We start from the raw sequence: 22,055 nt of genomic DNA on the forward strand, positions 1-22,055 counted from the left end.
GGGTATGTCCGTAGCAAAAGGAAGAACAAAGAAACAGTGGGGTCACTCAGAGGAGAAGATGGTGAAATGTAAACAGGGGACACAGAAAGGGCTGAACTCCTCAATGCCTTCTTTGCCTCAGTCTTCTCTGATAAAGAAAACAATGCCCGACCTGAAGAATTTGGAGCAAATGATTCAGCAGAGGAAACACAGCCCAGAATAACTAAGGAGATAGTACAAGAATACTTGGCTAGTTTAGATGTATTCAAGTCTCCAGGGCCAGACGAACTGCATCCAAGAGTATTAAAAGAACTGGCAGAGGTGATCTCAGAACCACTGGCAGTCATCTTTGAGAATTCCTGGAGAACAGGCGAAGTCCCGGCAGACTGGAGGAGGGCAAATGTTGTCCCTATTTTCAAAAAGGGGGAAAGAGAGGACCCAAATAATTATCGCCCAGTCAGTCTGACATCAATACCAGGGAAGATTCTGGAGCAGATCATTAAGCAAACAGTCTGTGAGCACCTAGAAAGGAATGCTGTGATCACCAATAGTCAGCAGGGATTTCTGAAAAATAAGTCATGTCAGACTAACCTGATCTCATTTTTTGACAGAATTACAAGCCTGGTAGATGAAGGGAACGCAGTGGATGTAGCAAGGCATTCGACAAGGTGCCCCATGATATTCTTGTAAAGAAGCTGGTAAAATGCGGTCTTGACTATGCTACCACTCAGTGGATTTGTAACTGGCTGACTGACCAAACCCAAAGGGTGCTCATCAATGGTTCCTCTTCATCCTGGAGAAGAGTGACTAGTGGGGTGCCACAGGGTTCTGTCTTGGGCCCAGTCTTATCCAACATCTTTATCAACGACTTGGATGATGGACTCAAGGGCATCCTGATCAAATTTGCAGATGACACCAAACTGGGAGGGGTGGCTAACACCCCAGAGGACAGGATCACACTTCAAAAGGACCTTGACAGATTAGAGAACTGGGCCAAAACAAACAAGATGAACTTTAACAGGGGGAAATGTAAAGTATTGTACTTGGGCAAAAAAAATGAGAGGCACAAATACAAGATGGGTGACACCTGGCTTGAGAGCAGTACATGTGAAAAGGATCTAGGAGTCTTGGTTGACCACAAACTTGACATGAGCCAACAGTGTGACGCAGCAGCTAAAAAGGCCAATGCAATTCTGGGCTGCATCAATAGGAGTATTGCATCTAGATCAAGGGAAGTAATAGTGCCACTGTATCCTGCTCTGGTCAGACCTCACCTGGAGTACTGTGTCCAGTTCTGGGCACCACAGTTCAAGAAGGACACTGACAAACTGGAACGTGTCCAGAGGAGGGCAACCAAAATGGTCAAAGGTCTGGAAAGGATGCCTTATGAGGAACGGCTAAGGGAGCTGGGCATGTTTAGCCTGGAGAAGAGGAGGTTAAGGGGTGATATGATAGCCATGTTCAAATATATAAAAGGATGTCACATAGAGGAGGGAGAAAGGTTGTTTTCTGCTGCTCCAGAGAAGCAGACACAGAGCAATGGATCCAAACTACAAGAAAGAAAATTCCACCTAAACATTAGGAAGAACTTCCTGACAGTAAGAGCTGTTCGACAGTGGAATTTGCTGCCAAGGAGTGTGGTGGAGTCTCCTACTTTGGAGGTCTTTAAGCAGAGGCTTGACAACCATATGTCAGGAGTGCTCTGATGGTGTTTCCTGCTTGGCAGGGGGTTGGACTCGATGGCCCTTGTGGTCTCTTCCAACTCTATGATTCTATGATTCTATGAACATTTGCACTTCTCCAGATTTGGGAATGCAGATTTCAACCAAACAATACATACAAAAATGCATGCAATAATGAAATTAATGTACAAAATTTATTGTTATAGGGAAATTTGCTTGCAATAGTCTGTAGCCTATGCAAAATGGCATACAAATTGTATATTTTAGAAGAAATATGCATGAAAATGCTTATCTTTTTAAAAAAAATCCAAACTGATGCAGAAATGGGGCAAACCAAGTTTAAGACTAGAAAAATGAGAAATTGAGAGAAACTAAAATTAGCAGATCAGTCCATCCCGACTTGTGAGAAAATATACATTGGATAGCACTACTGGTCAATTTGCTAAAAACACAACTTGACTCAGTTCTGCTGTGGACTAGGCAATAAAAAGCAGGATGAGAGAAAAATAAAGATTCTATCTTGCAGTTTCTACTTTTGTGAACCATATGGTAGGAACATGAATAACCTATTTAACATAATACCAATTTTCAATATGGCTAGAGCACACATATTTCACCCTTTTTCCTTTTCCTTTTTGCTTAAAGCTTGTACACTTTAGCCATATGTGTAATTTAAATAAGTCCTTACTGAGTATCTTATAAATATGCATCTGATACATGGGGTAAACCAGAACCTTCTCCCAAGATGCTGTTCGGGATAAGCGGAATCTCTTCAGGAATGTCTTCAAAGATCAATTCCCCCTGTCCATTAAAAATATGTTTAAATTGTCTTTCATAAGCCTGCTGTTAGCAGTTGTACTTCTACATTATGTATGATTCCTCGACTGCTCATTGCTTCAACAAACTGCACAGTGTTCCATTAGTGATTTTCAATTTCATGCTAAGCTTTGCAATTTATTAGTGTTATTTAGGCTAATGTACTATTATTTTGCATACTTTATACCATGTTTCATTTGTTAGTCATGTGATCTAGTATATTTATCAGGATCAATAAACTCACTGAAATATTATACATTCATATTATTATGACTAAAAGAATCATATCATACTGACAAACACTATAGGGAGCATATTCTGATGATGGGTTTGCTGCATTGTATGTGCAGTGTCAAGTGCTTGGCATTTGTACTTGGCATTGTATGGTATTTTATTTATTTATTTATTTGTTTGTTTGTTGGTTGGTTTGCCTACTCACTTCTTATAAAATTTTACACTGCCTTAAAACTCTTAAAGCTGTTAAGACCTAGTGGCAGCTATTCCATCAGGCTGCTGAGCAAAGAGAGAAGAGCTATTCCATTGCCTATGCTGGGAGACCAGCTGCCTTTGGCTCTCCTCATCTGTACCTAGTGAAAGCCATTCCATCAGGCCACCTGAACTGCTTACATCCCAGCTAGTCGTTATAGGAACTGCAACTTTAAAAACTGATGATTGGCCTTGGTTTTTTTCCTCCTCTCTCTCCACTTCTTTTTCCTTATGTGTCTTTCACATTGCAGCCTTGATGGCAAGGACTTCAAATTGATTTTTGTAAGCCAGTCAGGGAAAGTAAAATAAACTAGTACAGGCCCAAGTCATTTTGCCCTAAAGCAGAATCCAAATGTGCTGTGCTACAATCAAACACTCTTGCTGCGCCATTCAGACACCAATTCTTGTCTTCTTTAATCACTCTTCCACAACTGCAATCTGAAGGAGGCCACTGCATGTCAGCCTTTTGTAGTAGTAGTAGTAGCAGCAGTAGTAGTGATAGTAATAGTAATAGTAATAATATTTTTTATTATTTGTACTCTGCCCATCTGACTGGGTTGCCCCAGTCACACTGGGTGGCTTCCAATAAATATCAAAGCATAATAAAACATCAAACTTTAAAAACTTCCCTATACAGGGCTGCCTTCAGATGTCTTCTAAAAGTTGTATAGTTATTTATCTCCTTGACACTGATGGGAGGGCGTTCCAAAGGGTGCGTGCCACTACCGAGAAGGCCCTATGCCTGGTTCTCTGTAACTTCACTTCTTGCAATGAGGGAAGGCCCTCATAGCTGGATCTCAGTTTTGGGGCTAAATGATGAGGCTGGAGATGCTCCTTCAGGTATACTGGGCCAAGGCCATTTAAGGGCTTTAATGGTCAGCACCAACACTTTGAATTGTGCTCGGAAACATATTGGGAGTCAGTGTAGATCCTCTAGGACCAGTATCATATGTCCTGGCGGCCACTCCCAGTCCATAGGTGAGGTCTAGCCATTGGAGTCCTTGTAATGCCTATTTGGCCATATCAAAACATCAAAAATTTTGAAAGTCAACATAAAAGTGAGTGCTAGGTCATGATAGGCATATATTTGCAGAGTTGCCTGACAGTTTCATTAAATTAAACCCATACATTGAGTTAGAGTCATTACTCACTTTATTTTAGTGGCTGCTAAACCAGAAAATGTTAAGTACAGTTCCTATAACATTCACATAGCTTGTGAATTAGGTAAGTAAATAATCATATGGTTTGTTTAGAGGTAGTAAAACTGAGATACAGCAGGGTCAAATAGCTGATTTGGTCCATAGTTAAATCACATAAATGTATTTCCAACATTCCATTGAGGCTTTGAATGAAATATTTGTAAAGGGCAATGCCTCTTGTAACCGAGTCCTCTTCCTATTATAGTCACCACACTTGACTCTAAAAGGTCTCCAGGGGAAAAGATTAATTAGATTTCAATTATGTTACAGAAAAATGTACTTTACATACTTGCACTCTGGAAAGCATTATAGTGTTTCTTTAATGTGTTTAAAAATTCAAAAATGTTTTTAAAAGCCACTTAAAAAGTCAAACCAAAGGCATGCTAATGGAATATGGTGTCATCCTTCAAACTGATGTATGTTCAGTTTCACCAGTCCTCACTCGCTGTGTGACGTTATGCAGATATAGATGGCATTTTTGTGAATGATCATTGAGATCCCCCCCCCCAAAGGCTATTAGAATCAGCTGACATCTACAGATAAAAATCATTGGTGTTGTGCCATTAGTCTGTTTTACAGCAACAAGAAACACAAACATACTGAGAGGTAAGATTATGGAGTGTAGTTAGCTGTTTTTGGTATGTTTGTGTGCACTATAATTTTACAATATATATTTTTGCATTCTATATAGATATAGTTATATGCTTAGTTCCAACATGTGATTTATTTATTATATTCCTGCCTGCTTTCAGCTGCATTTATTTTACATTGTATTTTGTTTTTATTTATGCATTACACTTCTGATTTTGTACAGTGCCTTGAGAATGTTGTGGGAGGCGGTTTAAAAATCTCTTAATAAATAAACTATAGGATCCATTTCTGGTGTATCAGAGGGTTTTTCGTTTTGTTTTTAAATCTAATTGTCAAAAAGCAAAGAAGCTCAGCTAAAAATTCACAGTAACATTTTTTTCTTCCTAATACAGGTGTTGTAATTTAGTTTTGAGGCAGAGTTCTTTCAATACTCTGGGCTATTCTACATGTTTCTTTTTCGCTAGGCTAAAATCAGTTGAAACAGACAGTTATTCTAATGATTTGGCAAACCTGCGAAGGACTGAAACACTTATACCACTTTCAAATGCCATAGTCTGTAATGTAGAACCTAGAACTCCAACTACTTATAAGTACCGTAAGTGTGGAACTTTCTTCATTGCCATTTCTTTCTACAGCAAGCTATGGAGTTCACTGCCATCACATTGCAAATCCTAAGTGGTGGCAGCCAGTCTGCTGCTTTCCAACATCTGTCTCCATGCTGTTACATTTCCTTCTGAATACATTTCCATGTTTGGAGAGTACACTCCTTTGAAAAAAGGGGTGAAATTTAGCCTGCTGCTCTTCCCTCTGCATCCACACCTCTTTTTTTTTTTTCCTGCTGGAGGAAAGGCTGTTGTCTGTTGAGTTGATTTAGGAGCATATTTGCCAAATTAACAGAGGCACAATGTGGATAACTTAGGAATTTTGGCTAAGATAGTGGAGCATCCTTGAAAAGTTGCGAGAAAGGGGAAATGAAGCCAAAACCTCATGACGATCCAGAAAATAGCTTGTTCAAGATAATTAGGGACAAAATCACACTACATGATCATTAGTCACAATGTATGACCTTTTGAAGACTGTCCAGAAGACCTTCTAAAGACTCTTCCCAGAAGGGAAGAGAAGGGGAGCAGCAATGACCCGCAGGTGTGTTAAGATGAAGAGAAAGACACGGTGGAGCATTGGGGAGAAGAAGAGGTAGAAGAGGGAAATGCACATCATAAGCAGATGTAGTGAGAGAGGGAAGGTGGAGGCAGAGCTTTCTTTCAGTTCTTAAGCTGGTGAGATAAATGGAGAAATGGAAATACTCAACCACAGGTTAAATCCAAATCAAAAGTTAGGGCATCTGTCTAACACAGTAGGGCATCCATTGGGTAGAAGCATAGGGAGTTGGGTTGCAAAGCTGGAAGGAGAGAAAGAGTTGGGCAGTGTGGATGACAGCAAGATCATACACCAAAAACCACCAGCCCACAAAACTTCAGGGATTCAAAGGGATTATGCTTTTAAGGAAACAAAATAAAGTATCTAGTTAGAGCAGTCAACATTTCTGGGTGAACAAATGGATGGAGATAGCAGCACCACTTTCTGAAACGACTGCTGGTGGTAGACGCTTGCCAATTAAAAAGCGGGAGGGTATTGTTTTGATTGCATTAGGGTGAGGGTGAAGGATGCTTGGCACCCGTAAGAGGTCCATGACCCAATTGCCACAGGTGTCTCCTTCTAGTATAGATCACAGGATTTTGACTGCTCTGTTCTTTGTTCTGAGTTAAAGATGAAAAAGATTATCAAATTTAAAGTCTCTTCACGTTAATAGGCACTAACTGGCTGTATCATTCATTCCAATATCTGGCAGTGCAGCTTGATTGTCTTCCATTTTGATCCTGAAACTAAGCATCATCCTAAGAATTGAGGAGCATTAATAATTCATGAAATAGATTCCCAAGTTATCCTGCTCCTTGCAACTCTATCCATTCTTTCTTTGGATAGCCCTGGAGCATTCTAAAGAGTCACAATTGTGCCTTAAGGATTCATGAAAATGTGGCATTAGGGCTAGAATAACTAACATATTTATAATGTAAAAAAAGGCTTTCTGATTTTTAGAATAAGTTTTAACTCTGTAGTCAGCACCTTTCAATATAGGTACAGTGGTACCTCGAGTTAAATACTTAATTCGTTCTGGAGGTCCGTTCTTAACCTGAAACTGTTCTTAACCTGAAGCACCACTTTAGCTAATGGGGCCTCCTGCTGCCACCGCACTGCCGGAACACGATTTCTGTTCTCACCCTGAAGCAAAGTTCTTAACCCGAGGTACTATTTCTGGGTTAGCGGAGTCTGTAACCTGAAGCGTATGTAACCCGAGGTACCACTGTATGTGCTATAATTCTCCTTTCTGAAGAGTCTTTTCTGAAGCCTTTTAAGTGATAGAGTTCTACTGATTTTTAGAGTTGACAAAGGTGCATCATGAACCAGCATTTGGAGAATAGCCAAATATTTACCCAATGTTCTGATGTCTGTGTGTGAAGTTCTTAGAGGCAAATTCTTGTGCCAGCAATGATTTCCAAAAACTTTGTTTAAATATGCCTTTGCCAACTGTCAAAGCCAAGGGCTTTCTCATATTTAATTTGCTATTAGTTTGCTAATTGCTGATTGTTTTTCTGTTCTGTAACTGCAAATTAGGTTTTGCAAGCTAAAAGGCTGCTCCAGTCACTGGCAGGGTAAAAATCATGTTCTTTCAAGTGAGAAATAGAGCAGAGCCTGCCTAACAAAATCCTTTTTAAAGTGTAGGTGGGTTGGCTGAGTTGCTGAGGTGTTTCTTTTATAGCTGAGCTGAGCCAAAATTTCTCACAATATGTTTTTATGGGGGAAAATCTGAGATTCTGCTTTTCCTTATAACCTCAAGAAAAATGGCTTTCCCACCATCTCCTTAATTTATGGTACCCACAAATAAGGTGGAGACGATCAAGAGGTTTTCTTCTGGATCTCCTGTATTCTGATTTTCTTGCGTTAAGTTGTTCTGCTGGTGATTGATTTATGGCATTTTATCATATTCCATAGTATATTTTGTTATTTTAACATGGTGTTCAACACTTCGGGACCATTTATTTACATATTTACAGTACATAAATAAGTTGTAATAAGAACAATAATTTGTATACATCTTGGGTGCACTATAGGGGCGGGGCCATGGGTGGGGTGCACCACCTCAGCGCCCCCTCACCACTGCTGCAAAGCAGGGCGCACGCTTGATTGCAAAAACATTTCTGGGCTCATGGGGTGCTGTGGGCAGGCATGTGTCCTGGCCCCTGTTAGTCCAGCGCTGCTTTTGCGAGCTCAGAGCATGTGCTTGTTGTGTCTTTTTCAGCCACCCTCCAGCTAGAGGGCACTGAGAAAGATGCAATAGCTCACAACTGGGCAGGGCACCTTAATGCGTGCGCGCCCCCCGAAAAAAAAAAACTGAGCCCAGGGCGATGGCCTCCTTAGCGCCCCCTCCCCTGCTACACCCCTGTCTCAGGGGAGTTTCAAAAGGATTATATGAAGAAAGCTACATTGTGCTCCGCTAGCAACATGCAAACTGGGAATATGTGAAGTAGCCCCTCTGTCTATGGCCTTAATAAAAGATTAAATATCACATTTTTCTTTAGTACAGCTATCACTTGAGGGTAGTGATCTTCTGCATTCATCAATGATGACTGCTTGTCATTTTGTTATGTAATTGGGACTGGGATTTAGTAAACCTATTGTGTGCTTTCTTGTCATAAGGCTAAACATGATAAAGTAACCCCTTATGGTGCATAAATCACACTGAAACCAATATCAGGCTCATAAGCTATTCCAACCATCAAAAACATGCTGTTGAATTTACTGTTCATATACAAAGCTTGAATAGTTGGAATACGTTGAGAGATGTTCTCACTGACTGTGCACTAAAGCCAAAGCTTCAGTTCTGTAAGATTTTGTTTTGGAGGCTGGCTTTGGTATCTAGAACTAAGCCAGAGCAGTGGAAGGGGGCTTGTATTTTTAATCAGTTTGTCTAGTTTTATAGATATGTCATGCCAGTTTCTGTTTAAAAGTGTTACCCACCATTAACCTTCACAACAGGGCGGCAAAAATAAATATATTTCCTGATGTATAAATGCCTGTGATATTTCAGCGTGGCAGATCAGTATGAATGGTAGTTAAGAAAGCACTGACTTCTTAAAAAGTCATAATTATGGAGGTAGAAGTGCTGCAGAGTAGTCCTAATAAAAACTAGTTTCTAGTAAATTAAATGCTTTCAAAACCCATAATAGACCATTGGCAGTCCTTTTCTGAAGCAACTGATTCATATTGTGCAATAAACAGTGTCTTGCCATGTACAAGATTGTTTAACAGTTTTCTAGGGTTAAGTGCCTGTTGTTTTAAAGATTGGCTTGCCCAGCATGTTGCAGTATTTCTCTCTAAAGTACATCAGTGAACTATGTTGAGCAATCTTGATAAAGTACATTTTGTTAAATGTTAAGATACTGAAAGCACAAGTTGATCACTTTAGAATATTTTTGTAAGTAATTTATTACTGTTCTCAATAGATTGTTAAAAGGTTATATTTAGTTTTACCATCTCACTGACATATTAAAAGATAAGAGTTTTTAGAAATCTCAGAATGTGCCTTGAATCCCCAGTACACAAAAAAATGTTATATCAGTGACACAAGTATCATTACCCTGAAGAATTACTGATGGCATGATGATTATGGAAATCATCATCAACTGATCATCAGTCACAATTTATTTCAAATCAATGTCTACACAATCCATTGCCTAGATGAATTTTTTTATTGAAATTGCCTCTGGTGTAGCACAGCTCTTCAGAGATAACTTCATCCTGCATGAGGAGAAGCTCTGTCATGCGTCATTCACTGTTCATGAATGGGACCACTCAACGGGCTCATGGCTCCAAGCAATCCAAATTACTTAGAACACAAGAGAACCACAGATTATTTGTTATTGACAAAGCACTCTAATTTATGAACCAGTTATTATGCCAAACTGTAATATCCATTCCTAGACATACAACAAAATCATATGCTTTTTTTTCAAATTGGCAATGATTATTAACGTCTAAATGCATTACGGTTGAAAAATTCAAATATAATGGGCTAGATCCACACCTAAACCCACTCATGCTCTGAAAAGGGGGCTTACCGTGGAGAGGGAGGGTGTGTGCATGCCAGTTGCACCCAGTCCACGCCCAACCTTCCCACAATGAGTGTGAAATCTGAAGTATTATAATATAGAAAATACATTACAGCAGTGTGCAGAAATAAATAGTCAGATAAGACTGGTGGTTGAATAAAATAAAATAACTCTAAGTAAACAAAGCCATTCTGAGCACAAGCTCATGACTCGTGAGATCAAGAGAACAAAGGAGTCCTAACAGTAGGACAAGCAAAGGAAGAGTGACTGGAAAAGGAGGCAGGATGGAAATGATCTTTATGAAAGTATTTAGTTACTAAAGAAGGAACCAATTGGAGGAAGAATACTGTATGTTGCTTTTCTGTCTCTCACGTCCCTGTCCCCCCGCCCCCAGTTTAGGTAACCCATTGTTGCTTTTACTGCCCAAATGAATCAGGCTTGTAACAGCATTCTGCCCCACAATTGGAAACTTTGCATTACTGGGTTTTCCTTTTACGTGGATGCTTGTAAGCACATCGCTGAACCTGCTTACAAGCCTCCTTCAGACTTCCCTGCTAAATGCAAGAAGGTCAGGAATAGAAAGGGCACTTCTAATTTGTGCAGTAATGTTGGGGCAGAACCAGTGTGTGTCTTCCTGCTCTCCTTTCTAAGCTTAAGCCTTTGTAGCAGCATTAGTTACATTTTTGAATCTATGTAGAATAACATACAAATTTGCTTCCATTCATATTTGCATCAATATACCATTGGACGCTCTTTGTATCACACTTCAATCAATAAGTCTGTGCTTATTCACTTTGGGATCTTTGAGGTCTTTGAATTTCATTCAGCTAAGTGATGCTTAACAAAATTATTATTGTCCAATAAACTACAGCATATACGACTGTTAGAGAATTGTTTTTTTCTTCTTCTGTAGCTTTTGTTTATCTTTGGAAAGATGATTTACTGATCTCAGTTAATATCCTGTTATCAGTAACTAATTATAGGTTTTTTGATCATCTTAAATTGTAGTCCATCCTTCTTCCTCAACATGTGGAAATGTTAAATTTAAGTATATTCTGTTTCCATTCTAAATCAGGCTTGCACTCTTCTATAACATTAGAAATTGGTCTATGGCATTCACTGCCCATTGTTTTACAAAGCATTCATGCTGCTGCACAAATTTTGTTCTAGTTTTATACACACTAAAACAAAGGGTCAATTACTTTTACCTGGACTCATATTATATTATCAGATGGATTCAATTGTTTGAGTTCTTATGCTTATGCAGTCAAAACAGAAACAGCCACAGGCACAACATAGAGGCATTAGCAGACTAAAAAATTACAGAAGTACAAAATATCTTTAGGAAAAATCCCTAAGGCAAGAGGGAATCCCAGAATATTCCAATGAGCGCAGTGTGTTCTGAATCTCTGAATGCTGACTTGTTGACAATACTGCTAATACGTTACATGGCTTTAAAAGGTGATTAGATGGCAAATTTATGGCTACCCATATCGGAGGTGGTAAGCAATTGACTGCTGGGCACTAGAGATTTCTGGGTACTGATGTCAGCAGTCATTGAAGGATACTGCTGCCCAGTAAACAACTGTACAGTCATGGCCATCATTGTCACCAATTCTGTCTCTCATCATTACCGACTAGTCAGGATGTTGAGGTCAACCCAGGTGTTTAGGAAGGCCCAACAGAGACTTCAGTGGTCCGCCCCCACCACTTAATGGATCCAAATGGTTTCCAGAGAGTGGTGGGGGATGCTTTATCCCAAGTTGATGGCCTTTCAGCTGATTCCCTGGTGGCCCGCTGGAATGTGGAGTTAACCAGGGCTATTGACTGTTTGGCTCCGAAGCGCCCTCTCCGATTGCATGGAGCCTGGACAGCCCCGTGGTTTTCCACGGATCTGAGGGCAATGAAACAATCGTTGAGACGGCTAGAGCGCCGGTGGCGGATAACTCATTCCGAATCTGACCGGACACAGGTTAGAGCTCAACGTCGAGCCTACCAAGTGGCGATAGCGACGGCGAAGAAGAATTTCTTCACCGCCTCTATTGCATCTGCAGAAAACAGCAGCAGGAGACTTTTTCAGGTGGTTCACAATTTAGTGGAACCACCTGCAACATCGGGGCCCAGTACGGGCCACACGTTCTCCTGCAATGATTTTGCAAAGTTTTTTGCAGATAAAATCGCTCAGATTCGGGAAGAAGTAGACTCCACCGTGGGAGCAGGGCCGGGGCGGGAGAGTGCAAGAGTTCTGTCTGGTCAAGTTGAGTGGGATCAATTCCAATCTGTTACCTCCGAGGATGTGGACAGGCTGCTTGGACGAGTGAAACCAACCACCTGTCTCCTGGATCCTTGCCCATCCTGGCTAATAAAAGCAAGCCGGGAAGGGCTGGGCGATGGGCTTCGTGGGGTGGTGAATGCTTCCCTCCGTGAGGGAGCCTTCCCAGATCCGCTGAAAGAGGCGGTTATTAAACCGCTTCTTAAAAAACCATCTTTAGATGCGGCCACGATGGCCAACTATCGCCCAGTCTCAAATCTTCCATTCCTGGGCAAGGTGATTGAGCGAGCGGTTGCCGAACAACTCCAGGCACGCCTGGAAGAAGCGGACCATTTGAATCCCTTCCAGTCGGGATTCAGGCCTCATCATGGGACTGAAACTGCCTTGGTCGCACTGGTTGATGATCTCCAGCGGGCTAGGGACAAAGGTGAGAGCTGTTTCCTAGTTCTGCTGGATCTCTCAGCGGCGTTCGATACCATCGACCATAGCATCCTTCTGTACCGTCTTGAGGGTCTGGGAGCTGGGGGCACTGTTATACAGTGGTTCCGCTCCTTCCTCCTGGGCCGTGTTCAGAAAGTGGTGGTGGGGGATGAGTGTTCAGACCCCTGGGCTCTCACTTGTGGGGTGCCTCAGGGTTCTGTCCTCTCCCCCATGCTTTTCAACATCTACATGCGGCCGCTGGGAGAGATCATCAGGAGGTTTGGGCTGGGTGTTCATCAGTATGCGGATGATACCCAGCTCTACCTCTCTTTTAAATCAGAACCAGTGAAGGCGGTGAAGGTCCTGTGTGAGTGTCTGGAGGCGGTTGGAGGATGGATGGCGGCTAACAGATTGAGGTTGAATCCTGACAAGACAGAAGTACTGTTTTTGGGGGACAGAAGGCGGGCAGGTGTGGAGGATTCCCTGGTCCTGAATGGGGTAACTGTGCCCCTGAAGGACCAGGTGCGCAGCCTGGGAGTCATTTTGGACTCACAGCTGTCCATGGAGGCACAGGTCAAATCTGTGTCCAGGGCAGCTGTTTACCAGCTCCATCTGGTACGTAGGCTGAGACCCTATCTGCCTGCGGACTGTCTCGCCAGAGTGGTGCATGCTCTGGTTATCTCCCGCTTGGACTACTGCAATGCACTCTACGTGGGGCTACCTTTGAAGGTGACTCGGAAACTACAACTAATCCAGAATGCGGCAGCTAGACTGGTGACTGGGAGCGGCCGCCGAGAGCATATAACACCGGTCTTGAAAGACCTGCATTGGCTCCCAGTACGTTTCCGAGCACAATTCAAAGTGTTGGTGCTGACCTTTAAAGCCCTAAACGGCCTCGGTCCAGTATACCTGAAGGAGCGTCTCCACCCCCATCAGTCTGCCCGGACGCTGAGGTCCAGCGCCGAGGGCCTTCTGGCGGTTCCCTCATTGCGAGAAGCAAAGCTACAGGGAACCAGGCAGAGGGCCTTCTCGGTAGCGGCGCCCGCCCTGTGGAACACCCTTCCAGCAGATGTCAAGGCGATAAACAACTACCTGACATTAAGGAGACATCTTAAGGCAGCCCTGTTCAGGGAAGTTTTTAACGTGTGATATTTTATTGTATTTTTGGTTTTTATGGAAGCCGCCCAGAGTGGCTGGGGAGGCCCAGCCAGATGGGCGGGGTATAAATAATAAATTATTATTATTATTATTATTATTATTATTATTATTATTATTCATTTCCTTAAGGTCTTGCGAAAGAACAATGTTAGACAGCAACTGATGATTTCCTTCTATCGGTCCACGATAGAAAGTGTTCTCTCATACTGCATTACGGTGTGGTACGCTGATTTGACAGCCATGGACAGAAAGTCCCTACAGAGGGTGGTGAAGACAGCGCACGATATCATGGGCTGTCCCCTGAGTCCGCTAGATGTCATTGCAGGAGACCGTTGCCTCAAAAGAGCAAGGAACATTCTCAGGGATGACTCGCACCCTGGCCAGCACCTTTTTAATCTCCTGCCCTCAGGCAGGAGATATAGAAGCATGATAAGCCACACTAACAGGTTAAAGAACAGTTTCTACCCGTGGGACGTGAGGCTGCTGAATGGAAGACAGCAACATTGCAGCTGACGTTCAGGGTTGGTGGTCATATGACAGCACACAGAGTGTAACAAGGACTGAGAGATTGGGGGGGGGGCTCGTTTAATCTCACTGTAAACAAGTGGTACAGTGACAATAAAGTATTTCTATATTTCTGTATCACTCACCTATGCTGGCAAAATACTACTACCCACCCCACATCAACTTCACTGGGGGGGGGGTTAAATACAAAGTAGTTATCTCAGTTGCTGATCTGGAAACCCTAAACTGGACAGAAGCAATCTTTTAACATTTTAACAATAATAGCAAAATGCCCCAGGCTGTCGATGGTTTAAAAGAAACATCACACACCCTTGGCCCTTTTACATTTAAAATATAAATTTGTGTTTGAAATGCATAAAGTGGATGTGAGGGTGGAGAGCTCCTAGGGTTGCCATATTCTGAAGAGCAAAAAAGAAGACACATTTGCCGACTTCTACTTTTAACTATGGATTTCTATGATGATTCTTACATACCCATGAAAAAGAGGATGTGTCCTGGAAAAAGAGGACATATGGCATATGTCCAGATGATATACATTCAAATGATTCTGTAAAGGGTGCCCCATCTGCATATTTATTTCTACGTATTCTCCACACATCCAGCCCTATATGTTGCATACTCTGAATATGTTGCATTCAGAAAATGTCATTTGGGGTGGCCGTTACTCTGTGTACATACATGATAATGAATGATGCATTAATGAACAAAATAACAATAATCTTAAGTCAATTAAATGGAACACTTTTTCCATTAGGAAATGGGATGAACCTGACCAGTTCCTATGCTTGACCAAACAAACAGTATAGGGTTCTCTCCCTGTTTCTCGCATTTGGAGATCTTATAGAAAACCAATGAGCAGTTGTAGATTATATGAAATATATTCCTATTTCTTCCTTTGAACGTGAAGTTTAGGGATCCCACCTAAATTCCTAATATTGTTAAGTCTGCATACTATTTAAGGCATACACTTTTTATTAGATAGAAGGGCATTGCAGTTCTATTATCATATTTCCTGTTGCTAAATAGAAAAATTACTTTTGCCTGATAATCTGTTTTGGGTAGTTGATTCATACTTCAGGAGAAATCAAAGGAAGAGAAGGATTTGGAAACTGGTCAGAGTTGTTTTGCTGATTTTTTTCTTGCTGCCCTTCCAGCACTATTCTATTCATGTTTACTCAAAAGTAAGTCTCATGGACTTCAGTTGGGTTATTCCTAGGTCAGTGTATAAGATGGCAGCTTCATATATAATAATAATAATAATAATAATAATAATAATAATAATAATAAATTTTATTTATATCCCGCCCTCCCCAGCCAAAGCCGGGCTCAGGGCGGCTAACAACAATCAAATAATCAGTCAAATAATCACACAATCTAAAAATATTTCATTATAAAATTAATTAAATCAAATTGATGGCAACCAATTATGCAGAATTATGTGCAGGTTGCCAGAGGAGGGAGTCAGGCTGCGCCCTGACCAAAGGCCTGGCAGAACAACTCTGTCTTGCAGGCCCTGCGGAAAGATGTCAGGTCCCGCAGGGCCCTAGTCTCTTTTGACAGAGCATTCCACCAGTTTGGAGCTGCAGCCGAGAAGGCCCTGGCTCTAGTTGAGGCCAGCCTAACCTCTCTGAGGCCTGGGACCTTGAGGATGTTATTATTTGCAGACCGTAGGTTTCTCTGTGGGGCATACCAGGAGAGGCGGTCCCGTAGGTACGAGGGTCCTAGGCCGTATAGGGCTTTAAAGATTAAAACCAGCACCTTAAACCTGATCCTGTACTCCACTGGGAGCCAGTGCAGCTGGTATAATACCGGATGAATGTGCTCTCGCAGCGAAGACCCCATAAGGAGTCTCGCCGCGGCATTCTGCACCCGCTGGAGTTTCTGGGTCAGTCTCAAGGGCAGCCCCACGTAGAGCGAGTTACAATAATCCAGTCTGGAGGTGACCGTCGCATGGATCACAGTGGCTAGGTCAGGACGAGAGAGATAAGGGGCCAACTGCTTAGCTTGGCGGAGATGAAAAAATGCCGCCTTTATTATAGCTGTAATCTGCGACTCCATAGAGAGGGAGGTATCGAAGATTACACCCAAACTCTTAACGGACGGTGCTGGCACTAATTGCACTCCCGCAAGAGATGGGAGTTGCCCCCCTGATCCCATATCTTCCCGCCCCAGCCAGAGGACCTCTGTCTTCGAAGGATTTAACTTCAACCGGCTCCCACGTAACCATCCAGCCACAGCTTCCAAGCATCTGGTCAGTGTGTCTGGGGCCGAGTCAGGATGGCCATCCATCAACAGATAGAGTTGGGTGTCATCAGCATACTGATGGCAACCCAGCCCAAAACTCCGGACAAGCTGGGCGAGGGGGCGCATAAAGATGTTAAAAAGCATCGGGGAGAGAATTGCACCCTGAGGCACTCCACACACCAAGGAGTGGCGTGATGACAATTCCCCCCCAAGCGCCACCCTCTGTCCCCGACCAGAGAGAAACGAGCGCAGCCATTGAAGGACTGTGCCCTGGATCCCCACGTCGGCAAGGCGGTGGTCCAGGAGTTCGTGATCGACCATGTCAAAGGCTGCTGACAGATCTAGAAGAATCAGCAGCCCTGACCCGCCTCGATCCAGCTGCCTGCGGAGATCATCTGTTAGGGCGACCAGAGCCGTCTCGGTCCCATGACCAGCGCGGAAGTCGGACTGGAATGGGTCCAGAGCAGATGTTTCATCCAGAAACCTATGTATTCACAATGAGCCATAGACTCAGAGTAGATTTTATTTCTATTTTTGACAAATGAGATATACTTTATTATATATATTGAGTTCTGTTCTGGTCATTTTTTGAAAAGCAGGAGAAAAATTAATAACATAATTTACAGTGATCAGCATATCAACATATTGGCATTTTATCACAACAAACCTGATAGTGCTTTAAGTTAGAAAACAAAGCGTTGTTGTATTGTTGAAGCTGTTTTGCAACATAGGACTAATATATACTGGTGAGTTATAACGTTATAAATGTGTTATAAAAAGTGACAACAGGAGGCGCTAGTACAGCATTCAATAGAAAATTGCATTGAGAGCTATATAGCATTTTTTTCTTAGATTTTTTTTTAGATCAGTGTAGATCCAGCTGCAGTAAAGCTGAGATAAGACATTAGGTTTATTGGTACCTTGATTCAATATGCATTCATTGAAAGTCATTCCCCTTTGTTTGACTGCATTTTATTTCCGTGTAAGTGTTCATAGGTTAACACGTATTTTGGAAATTAACTGATTTGTTTCTGATTAAATGAATGGAGGATTGCATTGTTTGTCTCATTTATGCCAATGGGACTGAACTGGCTTAAATCTAAGAAGTTTGATTTACAATGCAGTTCTGTGCATACCTACTCAGAAGCAAGCCCCACTGAGTTCAGTGGAACTGATTCCCAGATCATGTGCATAGAAGTGCAGCCTCAACTGGGTTGCAGAATGAGGTGTTGTTTTCTCTTGAATGCAACTTCCTTTTCTATGGATGAAAGTGATGCAATCTACTCTGCTAATGCAACTCAATCCAGCTCTGGCTAATTACCAATGTGAAGCTTTCAAAATGGCAAGAATTTGGATGCATGTTCATGGCTGTATTAGCCAAAGTAACTTAGTGTAATAAGAATCCTTCTTGTGATTTTAAGACCACAGCTTGCTAGCTTTAGTTCATTGTTAGTGCACTGCTGTCTGTGATTGATATTTGGCACAGTGTCAGTCCTTAATTTACTTTTCACATAACTCTTTCTTTTTTTAAACTCCTCCCCTCCCCCTCCTGATCAGGTTCCTCCCACAAGAGAGTCATGGAAGAGATGTCATTTGGGAATGTAAACGATAAGCTCATTATTTGGAATACATTTTTTCAATGCACTCCAGTTAGTATTATCAGACTGTAGTAAATTACCTTATACTTTGATAATGGGAAACAGATACTTCCATAGAAAATATTATGAAGAAAAGTGTGATAATATTAAATTTCTGACATGCTATAAGTGGACATTGAGATTATGTGCTTTAAAGCACCAAATTGTGTTATTTTATCATAGCAAAGTAGGCTCTGTGACTGATTAACAGACTTATGAAGGTGAAGTTCCTGACTTGCTAATTATACATTTTTGTGTATGTAAAATCCCCATATGAGTAAGTGACTTATATAGAGGAATAAGGGCTACTTCTTCTTTAACCAAATACCATAGTTAAGCACACTTGAAAATAGCAATCTTTTCTTAATCTCTATTTGCAGCAAAGTCCTCCTATTGTCATTTGAGTGAAACAGCTATCGTTTGTTCTGGGGTTTTTTAAATAATACTACAGTCTTTAAGAGTGGACACAATATTTTTTCCAGACTGATCAGTAAAATATGTAGTTATCATTCATTATTTGTATACTGAAACTTAATATTTCTTATTGACCACTTTTAAGGAACATTGTGCCTTTCAATCTCAAGTCATCTTTCAAAAGGTACACCTATGGGGGAAAATGTATATTAACAGTCGTAAAACATAGCTTGTCTTAGAAGAATGTAAGAACTGAGAGCTACACCTGAATACCTGGTCAAAAATTGCTGAGTGAGATGCTCACTCAAGGCTAAACAGCTCCATTTACTACTGCATACATAGGATCTTAAGTCAGGACTGCTATCTTTCTTTGGACAGCATTCATGAAAGATCCCTGAAGACTCAGAAACTATTTTAGATTCTGGTATTCTAGAACTGCTCTAGAAAAATATGGAGGGGGATCCCAAACATTACATGCACTTCTAACCTTGGAAAGGACCAGTCTTGGCTGTGCGATATGCTGAGCTTTAACACAGCTTCTGTTTTTCCAAGATTGCAAGACACTGATAAAATGCAGCTCACACATATCAGTGGAGAACTTGCTCCACAGATTCTAACTTTTAAACAATTATTTGACCCATCATTCCAATCCATTACATCCTCTGAGATAATAATTTCTGTATTGCTTTTCTGTTAGTGAAATAGATGTAAAATAAATAGACTGCCATGTGAGATGAGGTACTTTCTTTCATTAGAGATTTTTAAGCAGAGGCTGTATGGCCACCTATCAGGAATGCTGTAGTAATGGATATCATACATAAGCAGTGAGTTGAGGTCACTTTCAGTAGTCTGATTCCATGATAACATATTTAAAACTGCAACACAATCACATTCAGACTGCAGTGATTTTAGCCATAGAGTTGTGCGCTGAAGATTAGCAAACTGAAACTTTACAGCCGATTAAACACCTTAAAATAAAATTAAAAAGAAGATACATGAATATTCTGTTTGTAGTCCACATTCTTCACCATTCTGTGTTTCTTCTATCTTTGGACTTAGCATATAAAGAAAGTTAAGGCTCTTCAAAGAAATAGATTAATAAATTAAATAAAAGTGAGAGGGAAAAGGCATTTTAATAACAGTGAGTTGAGGGGCAAATCAGTAACTGAAGAACATAGAAAAAAGTAAGCTGACACATAATTATTAGACATAATTATTGATATTAGTCCATAGTGTCAACCTTCCCTTTTTTTGCGGGAAATTCCCTTATTCCAGCACCGTTTCCCGCTGCTTCCCGCTGCTATCCTGGATTGTTAGATATCCCGTGAACTGTCCCTGGGACAGGTGAGGCTGCTGATCCCTTATTTTCGAGACTCCCCGGGACAGGTGAGGCTGCTGATCCCTTATTTTCAAATCTGAAAGTTGACAGCTATGTATCAGTCTAATTTTCTCTGGCACATTTGGGTGCTTTCACCATCTTGCTGCAGTATGCAGCACCCCATGCCAGTACAGACAGCCAAGCCCCAGCAAACCCCAGGCTGGAGTGGCTGAGGCTCCTGTGAGTGATTTAAGCTATCACATCCACTACTGGCCTAGAGCTACAAGCTGGTCACATTCTTTCCTGATCACAATTGATCAACTCACAGGCAGACACAATAAGTTCGATGCAGGAAAATCTACCGGTAGTTAACATTGCCCTTTCATGTCTTTAATGGGACAGTTACTTTAATCAATGAGGTTTTGAGTCTTTTGACTCAGACTTAGGACAGAGCATAAACAGTGTTCTTTCCAAAATTCAGAAATATAAGCAGAATTTGGAAACAAGACCAGCTAATTTGGAACCCCAGAATCTAGCATGGAGGTTCGTTGGTAAAAATTTGGAACCATCATTCAGGTTTTTTCCTGGATAGTTGTTATTTATGAATTGTGATTTTTTAAAAATATATTGTATTGTATGCATTTTATAGTTTGTTTGTTTGTTTTCTGTTGTAAAATTCATTGAAACCTTTTATAATGAAAACAGTTCTAGAAATGGTTAAAATAATAATAATTTAATATAAATCAGAACCTTATATTTATAACCCACTCTTGAAACCAAAGAAGAAAGATCTTTTCCAGAAAGGAAACTATTTGATAACCAATCTCCCATGTTAAAATTGAAATCAAATGTAAGAGTAAAGAATGGGAAACACAAAAAGAAGACAGTTGTTTTATCCTTAAAGGGGCATTTGATCACAAAATCTGCTGTGATCTCTATTTCAGTCAGCTGAGGTACTCAGTTCTGAACCCCATCCTAGCTGACTTGACAATGGCATAACTTGCTCATCCTGGCTCTGCCAAAGCTGGCTGAGTAAGGCTGCCGTAAGCCTCCCGAAAGGGGTGTTCTAGGGGTGTGGTGGGGATGGGAACAGAAAAGGGAGACTTAGGCAGAATACTAAGTGTTTAGGTGAGTCACATGATCTGGCAGCCTGGCATAAAACAATATTTTAAAAGCTTGCTTTCCCTCTGCCAGGCTTAGGTAGAGCAACTGCATTAGCTCTGTCACTGAACAGGGTTTGGATCTGGTATAAATTTTGCTGGCTTAATTTACACCAGTTTTTTTTCCACCAGCTGCTACTCAGAAAGGGCACTTGATGACTAACTTAAGAACCTGCAGTTGTTTTTCCCCTAAGCACGATAGACCTCACTTCACTGCATTTTTTAACTGTTTGTTTTGCATCTTCATAACAATTTCATACATGAGAATAATATTTCTTCTTCGCAATAATGATTTGGCAACAACCTGTTATAATCAGAACAGAAAATTCAATTAAGTCTTCCAATAATCAGTTTGAGTTTTGTGTAAGATGTGCATTCTGTATGATTTCCAAAAACATGAAGTGATAGAAGCTTGCATAAGAAAAAGATGAAAGATTCATAAATTATTGATTAGCATATTATGAATTGGTCTTACTCATTCTGTAATATTTACTCAAGGAGCCTACATCCCAACAGGAAAGGCCAGAAACTCAGGAATTATGGATAAATTAATAAATTAGCTATTTTTTATGGTTATTAATTGACACTGTTGGTTTTCCTTCAGGATTTTTTTAATCTTGTACTTTGCCTAACTGTCACCGAATTTCATTAATGTCTGTCAGCTAAAGAGTTAGTGCAGGTGCTTCTTCTCTACTTTAAGTCAGAGCTAACAGGCATCCTACTGTGGAAATATTTTTTTAAAAAAAGTTTCATCACCAGAAAGGCATGGCAGCTAGAGAAGCAAACAGCCAGGAGGAACAGGCTGCTGCTAGTGAGCAGGGAAGAAGGTGTCAGGATAGATATGCCAGATGTAGAAGTGAACAATAATAATTGAAAGCCCATTAGGAATGAAAACCTATGTGGGGACTGAAAAGTAATAGATAGAGCCAGAATGCCCCCTGTTCTGTGCAGAAAAACAAAGCTGAAACTCATTGGAGGGGGGAAAT

At 41.2% G+C, this 22,055-nt stretch overlaps 1 protein-coding gene across 3 annotated transcripts in view; it reads left to right on the forward strand.

The window, feature by feature from the left end:
• TENM3 (teneurin transmembrane protein 3) overlaps positions 1-22,055 on the forward strand; it is a 1,324,874-nt gene that overhangs the window by 767,399 nt on the left and 535,420 nt on the right. The window contains exon 1 of one of the 3 annotated variants that reach the window (XM_082237151.1): positions 19,872-19,977. The exons of the other annotated variants lie outside the window; for them this stretch is intronic. The gene's annotated coding sequence lies outside the window, so the exon portion shown is untranslated. Of the gene's footprint in view, positions 1-19,871; positions 19,978-22,055 lie in introns of those variants that run through there. 3 annotated transcript variants of the gene reach the window in all.

This window comes from Podarcis vaucheri (genome assembly GCF_965113315.1).
Source record: "Podarcis vaucheri genome assembly, chromosome: 9".
NCBI classification, from domain to species: Eukaryota; Metazoa; Chordata; class Lepidosauria; order Squamata; family Lacertidae; genus Podarcis; species Podarcis vaucheri.